We start from the raw sequence: 10,895 nt of genomic DNA, 5'->3' as shown, positions 1-10,895 counted from the left end.
ACCTCTCGTCCACACCATCCTGTAAGCAGTTCCTTCTTCGTGGCAGGCTTGAAATTACACCGAGAACTTCTGGCTGATGAACAAACCCGCTTAACTCGAAGTACACTTAGCGCATTTGGGTATGCTATGCAACAAGTTCTCGAAACTTTAGTGCTTGTCGATAATTGCTCCCGAACATTGTTGGAACCCAACTGGTCTTTGTCGTAATGTAACTAACCGAAGTGTACATGCATGTGAAGTGTATGTAGTTGCCGAAAGTTTGGAATATCGAAGTTTTTTTTTTAACACAAAGGTGTTTCATGCTGGGGTACACCAAAACTTTACTGACATAATTTCCGTCACAGAAATACGTCGGCAAAATGTACATAAAGAGATGACAAAAAGAGGAAACATTTTACTAATATGGATGACTTTGGAACCGAATCCACGACCTCTCGGTCAGCGCATGTCATGTACAGCATGACTTACGTGCCACGCTCATGGTGCGCCGGAGGCCGTTTCGCTAGCTTGATCTACCCCGAAATTGGTATTGCGTGACGTGACTGTGACGAACATAAATAACACGCGAGTTAACATGAAAATCATGACAGGCATGTCATGTACAGCAAGACTTACGTGCCACGCTCATGGGGCGCTGGCAGCCGTTTTGCTAGCTTGATCTACCCCGAAATTGGTATTGCGCGACATGACTGTGTGACGAACATCAAAACACGAGTTAACATGAAATTGATGACACACATGTCATGTACAGCATGACTTACGTGCCACGGTCATGGTGCGCTGTCGGCCGTTTCGCTAGCTTGATCTACCCTGAAATTGGTATCTTCCAACGTGACTGTGTGACGAATATAAATAACAGGAGTTAACATGAAAATTATGACATGCATGTCATGTACAGCATGACTTACGTGCGACGGTCATGGTGCGCTGGCGGCCTTTTCGCTAGCTTGATATACACCGAAATTGGTATCCTGCGATGTGACTGTGTGCCGAACATAAATAGGACGAGTTAACATAAAAATCATGACACGCATGTCATGTACAGCATGACTTACGTGCCACGCTCATGGTGCGCTGGCGGCCGTTGCGCTAGCTTGATCTACCCTGAAGTTGGTATTGCGCGACGTTTCTGTGTAACGAACTTAAATAATAGGAGTTAACATGGAAACCATGACACGCATTTTCCTCAATGACATACAAGACAATGTATCCAGCTCTTTGCTGGCTGCTTCGCATTACATCGATTCCCACAATGCGTGGGATATGCCGGCTTTTTTCCCGGATGCCAGGTATTGTTAGGCTGATGTTGGGCTGAGTCAGGCACCACGAAGGAATCAAAGGCGTCGCGGCGGGCATGAAGCGTTTTGGTAAAGACTCGCGATACGCGGTTACCGCTTGGCAAAATGACGTGCGTGATCTGTCTGCTGGTAAAGAGGCTATGTGGTGCCAGAGAGTACGAGCCAGATGACTTATATTTGTCTTGAGTGTTTCAACGTCAGTGTGTTTCTTGATAAGATGGTCTCCGGTGATTGCTATAGATCCCGCAGTCGATACACTAAGAGGCAAGTCTAGGCAAATCCGGAGTGCCTGGGCCCGAACACATTGTAACGTTCGTAGGCTTGTTTTGCTTGCGTTGGTTAATGCAGGCAAGCTGTACCGCAGGAAGCCGAGAAAAAGTACCCTGTACAGCTGTAGCATGGCACTTGAGACAATCCCCAAGTCTTCCCTTCGAAAAACCTCAACATATGACAGATACTGATGAACCGCTTTTCCAGGTACGATACGTGATGGCTCCATCACATGTCTCTGTCAATTATGACACCCAGAAGCTTGTGTGATCGAATATATGCTATAGATTGACCATTGATTATTACGCGGTAGTTATTCATAGGCTTGCGTGTAGACGCCGCGAAGGCGCACTTCTCGGGAAAAAATTCCAAGCCTCTGTTACGGAGGTAATGGGCAGTTTGAGTATCAGCTCTTTGAATCCTCGCTCGCGACCGTAGGCGTGTCTCGGCGGGCGTCTAAATGCTGATATCATCCGCGTACATTGATCGCCTAACTGTACTTCGCAGGCGCTCAAGGAGGGCAATCAGCGTAAGATTGGTTTTAAAGTGGCGTATGCCCCTCGAGCCAAGTTTTGACGTAAATGACTGTACAGCAAAGGACGTTGCGCCGCATCCCCTGCTTTCCACTTCAGTTCCAGGCCCCCCAACTTTTATTGCATTTTTAAGAACCTCCACTGTGGCATCACCTGATCATCTTGTTTACCCGCTGATTTGAAAATAGGAATGTAGTACCGGTTTTAAATGTGGTAATAAACATTCGTACGAAAATTATCGCCCCATCTCATTAACATGCATTTGCTGCAACATGCTCGAACACATTCTCGCATCGCATGTTTACGATCCCCTAGAATCAAATCATTCCTTCTTCCCACATCAGCATGGATTTCGAGAAGGCTTCTGCTGTGAGTCACAGTTATTTAATTCACTACTGACCTTCATTACAACATGAACATTAACTTACAAACAAATTGCATTTTCCTAGACTTTTCTAAATCATTCGATGGAGTAGCACATTACATACTAATATCAAATCTTTTTGCACTTAAATTCGATTCGCCAACCCTGTCATGGGTCTGTAACTTTCTTTCTAACAAGCAGCCTGCCAAATAGCATATTATCTTGTATACGGAATTTTTTTGACGACTGCATTGTTTATCGTTCCATTAAAAGTGCTGATGATGACCAATTCCTCCAAGGTGAACAAGATACACATAAGCAACTTGTGTAAAAATGGCTAATGACTCTTAACACTTCAAAATGTAAAATTATCTTATTTACCCGTAAATAAGTTCATTCGCTCTTTCCTTACAACATCAATAACTACATATTGGCTAAAACCACATGGTATAAGTATCTAGGCGTTCACCTCACACAAAATCGTTCCTGGGTCGACCATATAGCTACCATTTCGGCTAATGCTTCTAGATCATCGGGGTATCTTCGTCGCAACCTACAATCCACTACTCCTCACGTACGTAAACAGGTCTACTAAAGATTTGTCCGATCCCATTTAGAGTACGCATCATGCATTTCGTCACCTCATCAAAAAATGACACCATCTCCCACTAAAGGGAACCATGTGGTGATGCGAAGCAGCGCATGGGTCGACTTAAAGTTCTGTTCATCACGGGCACCTTACCCGATGTTAACGCGTCCTTGCATGTGGAGCACACCATGAATTCACATTAGTTGCTGTTGCTGTTACTCGTCCCGAACTCTTGTTGGAGCACGCCACGTGGGTTCATCGCGCGTCTGCAGAATGTCGTTCCCCGACGCCTTCACGTGATTGCTGACAGAGTGTAAAGGGTAGAGGCCACAGCGTCTTACCCAGCCCCTTACACAGGCCCGAACGCGCTAGCGCGTGCCAGCACACATCGCTTTGTCTGCGTTACACCAAGCTAGGACGGCATACGGCAGCCCGGGCCCCCAAAGTGCTCTGCACTTATCATCATCAAGGTGGTCGAAGAACAATAGCAAGAAGACTTCTTGGCGCGAGCGCGCGCTCAGATGGCTATGCTAGGTGCGAGAAAGCGGACGGTCATCAATGGAACTACGGACAGAATCCAGTGCAAAAGCTTCTTCGCAACTGAAAATTTTAATAAAGTTAGAGGCTATTCAGAACAGGGCTTGTTGTTTTATCACGCGGAATTATAACAACTTGTCCAGTGTAACCCAGCTAAAGCTCGAACATTCACTCCATCCTTTAACAATACGTCGTGATATTACGCTTTTGTTTCTCTTTCATAATTATGCCACTGCCACTCGATCACCGCTAGCACAATTAGAACGTTCCTCTCAATTATCGTTCAGATTACACAATGATTTTAGCTACACCCGTCTCTACAGCACCACTAATGGGTTTAACTACTCGTCACTCCCGCGTGCCATACGACTGTGGAATGATCTACCAATTAGCATCGCCCTTCAGCGTAATCACGATAAATTTCGCGAGCATCCTATCAACCATTTCACTGATAATGCTTAGCTGGTCCATTTGCTCTCATGATTCATGCATCTCCTTTTTAACACGACAGTGTTTTATGCCGGGCTCCACCAAGACTTTCATGACGTACTTCCGTCACGGAAGTACGTCAGCAAAATGAACGCCAACAGATGGCAAAAAAATGTATAAGAAAATCTTCCGTTCATTGGAGTCGAACCCATGACCTCTCGGGCCGCGACGATGGCTGGCGGGCGCTTAGCCCACTGAGCTGCAGCTATACTTTTTTTTATTACCGAGCATGCAGCTACACACATAACGGCAGCTACACGAAGGCGCCTTTTATCTTTCACAGTTTCCTCTCAGAGTGCTCTTGCATGGCTTGATGGATGCTATGAGCGTCCCCTTTATAACGGGTCGGTGATATATGTGTCACGAGGCTCGAAAAAAACAACAAATACACCGTTGCTACGACAGTGTCATTCGGCGGGTTTCTAATACAAGTTTAATTTCGTCAACGCTTTAACGCACCGTGAGGTGGCGGCTTTAGCCCAAGTCTCGCTCACAGCATCAATCCATATCAAAAAATAGCTCTCCGACGCTCTCCTAGCTGTCGCACCGCATTCCCCGTTTGCCTTGTGAAATGTAACAGCCAGGCTAAAGGGAAGACACGACGCGAGTAGCGTTTCTCTTCGCTTTTCACGACGCTTTGAAGGAGTGCATATCGAGTATCAGTGTTTATTATATGCTTGTTGATGCCATCTTTGCCTGGGATTCACCATTTGCGGTGTCCACGTATATATTAAGAACTTCAGCTACTGCAAGTGTTAAATCATGACCATGGGCGTTAGTCGTCGGTACGGAGATGTGCCACAAGGCGTCAGCGTGAGCGCGATGCGTCCACATCAAGCGGTGCTATTATCTGGCAAACAACAGTAGACATTGTACAAGCTCTGATATACCAATGCACTATAAACAATAAACTACTTCTGTGACGACGCGTTTCACTTTCGTGTTATACCGATTCCTATGACGGAGGGATCAGCCATCTTTTTTCTTTTATTTCATCATCAAAGCGATGCTGTTGTATTAAGTTTTGTTCATTATCCCAACTAGTACCGGTAAACTGCGTAGTCTGCTTCACTACGTTTCATTCGGTCTGTCCTACACGCTATGGCACTTATTTTATGTGTTTCAAAATTGTCTATTCATGTGACATACATATGACTAGTTTTGTACTTGGACAAAATTTTGCTGTTGTTGTTGATGTTGTTCTGCATTGTTCTTGCTGGCTTTGATGTTAACCTAAGTTGTTCTAACTTTGTATCGACCCCCCTTACACAATGCATCTGCGAGGCCTGTAAGGAACTTGTAAATAAATAAATGAAGATCTTGAATGCACAAACAATAGAAATGTATAAAAAGACATAACTAACAGGCTGCTAGCAGTCTAAAAGAAACTCTGTGGTTTCGCGTGCGACGTTACGTTATTATTACGATGCAAACCAATTTTCGGGGATTATGTTTGATGGGCCAATTACGAGAAAACTTTGGTGTGATCACATTCGCACGAATCGAAATGCGATAGATGTGGCGTGGAACGCAACCCGCGTCCTCAAGCTACACTCTAGGAATAAAAAAGAGTAAGCGTGACTCTTTTCGGAGAGTTCTGACTTGCCACGTATACGACTCTCTTTAAAGAGGCACGGTGACTCTCTTGGTGGGTCAGAGTCGGCGCACTCTAGGAGAGTCCCCTGACCCTCTAGAAAGAGTTGAAGAACTCTTATCCGAAGGATCACGCTACCACTTGTGAGAGAGTCAGACGACTCTTGCCGGTAACACTCATACGTGGGTCAAATGACCCAGAACGAAGCGTCAAGCGACTCCACAACTATTTTAAGCTACTCATTTGGCCCTTGCTCCATTTTTGCACGACTAACGTTGAAAATAGTGATGTATTTATTTTAAGCAAGTCCAATAGTACTTGCCGTTTTGCCCAGCACCTGCAAAAAAAAAGAATAGTTCAATTTTAGCATTACTTTAATAAAACTCGTCAAAACAACCCACATTTTCAGGAAAGAAATACAGAAAGCGCGAAAAGATGGTCAGTGATTTCCAATTAAGAAGTTAAGGTCGAAATTTCCGGAGCCCTCCACTACGGCGTCTCTCATAATCATATCGTGGTTTTGGGACGTTAAACCCCAAGTATTATTATTATTATTATTACTATTATTATAAAGTATTCCTCATTTACATGCTTGTATGAGTATAGCCACTAAAATGTGTCACTGTGATGCACATAGTGTCATACGGTGCTAAATAAGCTGCAGGAATCGGCATCATGTTTTCATATTTATTCCTTATGATTAAGAATAAATAAAAAAAAGTGTTGACAGCTGGAGGCATCAGGCTTGTGACTTGCTAGGTTGTCACTCCTGTTCAGGGTGAGCACCATGAAAAACGGTATCTGAAAAGCAGAACGTGATATTAAGATGAGAAAATGAACTTGCAGTAAAGGTTTGCAAAACCTACACAATAAGTGGTTCACACAGACATAATGACGGCTCAGAAGAAAACAACAAATTCAAACAGGCATGGTAAGGAACCAAGTTTTTTGCCGTTATCGTGTCACACACAACTTGCAAATAGCAGCTTTTGTAACACGTCACTTGACGACAAACTTGCAGCACAAGATGATGTGAGCCTCTTTAAAACAACAAACGAAATTCGTTTAGGCTCCTTTGCGTGGATGCCACTCAACTCCTTTCCTACGCCGTATTGTCCAACCAAAGGAAATGCAGGACCGACTGCCTCGTTGACAGGGTGAGCGCCACTTTTGATTTTCCCATCACGAGCGGTGAGGTGACAGACCAGAGAGGCACCTTCATTTCCCTGTCTGTGGCTTTCAACTGGAGTGAAGAGGAGAGAGAAGTGATTCGGGATTCTGGGAATAACCAAAACATACAGATTGATTATTTGTATTTAAAACCACCCTTTGTTCAACACACCGTTACTGCACATACATCTGCCACGAGTGTATCGTTCAAAAAAGTTCGGAACGAAAAAAAATTTTCACGTAAAAGGCAGCGGGAACCTCGTCTCGCAATAGGCACGGGCTATACACGAATGAAAGCACTTCTTTTCTGACAAATCGCTTCAAAAATTGTTTTCAGAGAGAGAGAGAGAATAAACGTTTATTAATAACTATTCCTATTAGCACCTAAAGTGGGTGGGGCCCTTCGTCCAGTGCTCCACTGGCTATTGCAGCTCGCCGGGCCTGGTCCAGGGTTGCCAGTTGGCTTCCCAAGGCCTGATCCGAGAGTAAATGCTGCTTTGTGCCGGCATATCCGTGAGCGGTTACTAACCGCATGTTTTACAAACGTAACCCATCCTTAAATACGCAGATAAACCCATGCGAGTACAAGGGCCCGAACGACACCCAGCGCGTGTGTACGCCGTCTAGGTCGACAACAGACATGTCATATGCTAGAATTACCGCACACAGCTCTAACAATCACGTACACTCACTCGATTTTGTTAAAACGCCGAACGTAATCGCAGTGTATGCAGACCACGAAAACAGCAAACAGAAACGAGGGAAGAGTGCACGGCGGCGGCCGCAACAACGCGCGCCATCGAAAGCCTCGAGGTTTTTCACTTTACCGGCGAGGCGTGTCCAACTTAAGCGACTACCGCGTACGTGCTCGAAGCATCGTACTATATCTGCACCTCAAACTACCGTCTTTAAGCCAACAAAAACCATTATATGTAGTGCGTCTCAGAGTTCCGTACACAGACTTTTTTTCACGTTCCCAAGCGCGGAAGCACGCTGCACACTCAAGGTCGATGGAAATGTTATTATGAAGTAGACTAAAACGCATCTCAAAACGACATCTTGCACCTTCAGCAGTGCGGACACAACGTGCGATCAGCAAAAAATGACCCTTGATAATTGTTTGCATCGCTCACTTTATGGGAGCTTGTATAGCAACACGCATAATAGTGGCAACTAGTTAACTGACAGCTTTGTTTGGGCATCCGCAGCAGCCCCGCGGACACGGGCAGGCTGCTGCTGGAAATGGCTAGCAGATAACTTCCGCAGAGCTGCTGCCGACGCCGAACTAAAGCTGTATAATAAATACCTACGAAAGCAGTACACTCACCGTTAACAGGCGCGCGTAGTCCGTGTCCTCAGCTCCATGAGTATTCCACCCTCCAAGCTTCACTTCATGCACGGAGCCTGGCGTCAACACCACCGAAGGAGCGCATGTTTGCTTGAACACAACACTTCAAGACACGCAACCCGCGCAACCAACTCAGCCACGCAAGACATTCCAATAGGACGAGGAGACCTCGGCTCCGTCAGCGAGCGAGGCGAGCCAACGCGCCACAACGGCGCCAAAGGGCAAGCGCGCTATGTATGGCGTATACGGCGGCGCCTTTATCAGGGAAGCCAATCGAAACGCGCTTCAGAAGCGCGTTTCGACTACTGCCGAAATGATAACTCTCTTTCTCTGCCTCTACGTTTTAAAAGGGGTCAAATGAACAACCGAAGAGAGCCATGGTGCCATGACCCTCTTGACTGTTTTTTTTTTCTTAGAGTGTAGGCGGCGCAATACTTTGGCCCCCAAGCCTCAACTGCGGGTCAGGCATATTCGTAAACCACACGATTATTGTATTAACGTATTACTTACGAACAGCTGCAGAGAGCATTAGAAGGACCAAATATTTCATCGTTCTTTCCGTCGGTAGGACACCGCTGCTAGACATCTTGAATGAAGACTATACGTTTTTATACCGTTCGCTTAGTATGAAGATTGAAGGTCACAAGTTCATTGGTGGTTTTCAAAACGCCTCAAAGTTTAACGTTGTCATTCATGGCGCCGGAGCTAAAGGCAGTGCTATGAACATCTGGCCAGGCTCATAGCATCATGAGCATGACAATGGACCTGGTGTATGCATTTATGTATGTATGTATGTATTGCACAGACATCGACGGGGTGTTGTCGGATATATATATATATATATATATATATATATATATATATATATATATATATATATATCTATATATACACGAGTGCGGGAGGTGTTTTAAGAAAGGATAACCGAAAGGTTATTGCAGAAACATTTATGACGCTGATGACTCAAGCACTTGGAATTGTTTGTGTATTTAGTAATAGCAGAACGGCGCGGTTAGGGTCATTAAAGCCATCTTAAAATTTTCTAACGTTCTTGGAACCCTCATGTTGACAACGATTGTTCTTCAGCCTTCAGGCGGCAGTAAAAATCTGTTCCACAGTAACGCGTTCTTAGAAGTTCCTCTCAAAATGTTAAACTGCTCCAGTACTCGGGTATCGTCATTAAAAAATCTGAATATGCACGATATTAATATAGTGCAATAATTGTTATCACATTTTAAGGACATCAAGACATGTCTGTTATTTTGGTGTATTGTAAATACTAACCACATCAAATGCGCTAACAGAATTCAGCCAGCCTCATCTATGAGCCTCATTGCCAAGTGAGCCATAGTCCATGCCCCTCGGATCCGCTCACTTTCGAAGATGCTCACACGGGAAATCTCAACTGATCCAATTTATAAAACGACATCTTACTGAACTGTCCTGGGCCCAATACACACCGTTGTTGGGGGTGATTCAGAATACTGACCTGAGGACACGGATACGACTGTTCAAACTGAACACAAATATTTGTCATTTGTGTCTCTTCTCCCTTTCCATCTTTCATATCAGATTGCGCTAAACATTGGTGCCTCTCGCACGATTCGAAATAGCATCGCTAGATATTTTATCTTAACGCACTTTAGGTACTATGGGCCTCTATACATAAATATGGTAGCCGCTCTTGCGTTTGGTGCGGCCTCACAGAATGAGCGCTTACGACGCAGTCCATACAAATAGACGAAAAGTAATGCTTGACCTGAATGGATTGAGTAAATAACTCATGTTGGTAAATCCGATCAGCGAAAGATCGTAGCAGTGAGCAAGACATAATCGTCATGGATATGTTATTTGTATCATGTACCACGCGAGTTGTCTTCAAGCAAGGCCATTTCCATGTCCACATACCGTCTGGTATAGAACCAGGATATGCCGTTGGAACGAAATAACAGTTGAAGTCAACACAAACTTTAATGCGGCACGAATAGCACTGAGGACATACGCCATGTACCAACACATTGCTCGTTGTTTCTATTCGTTTCAGCATCATTTTCGTGTGTTGCTGGTTCTTCGACTATATTTAAAGTACCGATGTATTCACAAATGTTTATTCGCTTCTTTTAAACGGTAACTAAATGGTACCGCTGTAGAGGTTGTGGGCACTGAGCTTGCTGCGTCCCGTCCGTAGTTAAAGCAAGGACGACGGAGGCTTCCACTCACAACAAACAACAACGATTTATTTAACGCTACTCTGCATACGGCGGGTTCGTTCCAGGGACACGAGACAGCGAGGCGGCGACCATGGTCTCCGGTAGCAGCAATCGGCCAGCGCGGGTGGCAGCATCCGTCCCTCCTGACAGCCAAGGCACCTCTACTCGTGCCGCGCGCGGGCTGCCCCTAATAACCCACTCAGGTGGGCCACGCGCACCACCTCTGCGCAGCACGTGGCGCTATCTCAAGAGAGCCGGTGGGCGTGGTTCCCAGGTCACCGTTGGTATACGCGAGTCTCGCTTTTATGTCCGAGCGTTCGCGTACGGAAATCTTCACGAATGTTATCGCCGACTTGAATCATAGTGCGTGCTCGTCGGATTGGCAGGTGTACGTGCAGTCATAAAAAAACTATTCTGAAGAAGTTAACTGAAATTTGTTGTTTCGGTATTGCTTCTGCCAATTAGGAAATGGAAATTAATAACCATATGTTTG

Source organism: Rhipicephalus sanguineus, chromosome 11 (genome assembly GCF_013339695.2).
Source record: "Rhipicephalus sanguineus isolate Rsan-2018 chromosome 11, BIME_Rsan_1.4, whole genome shotgun sequence".
In the NCBI taxonomy this organism is placed as follows: Eukaryota; Metazoa; Arthropoda; class Arachnida; order Ixodida; family Ixodidae; genus Rhipicephalus; species Rhipicephalus sanguineus.
The sequence above is the reverse complement of the archived record's forward strand: the minus strand, read 5'-3'. Positions refer to the sequence as shown.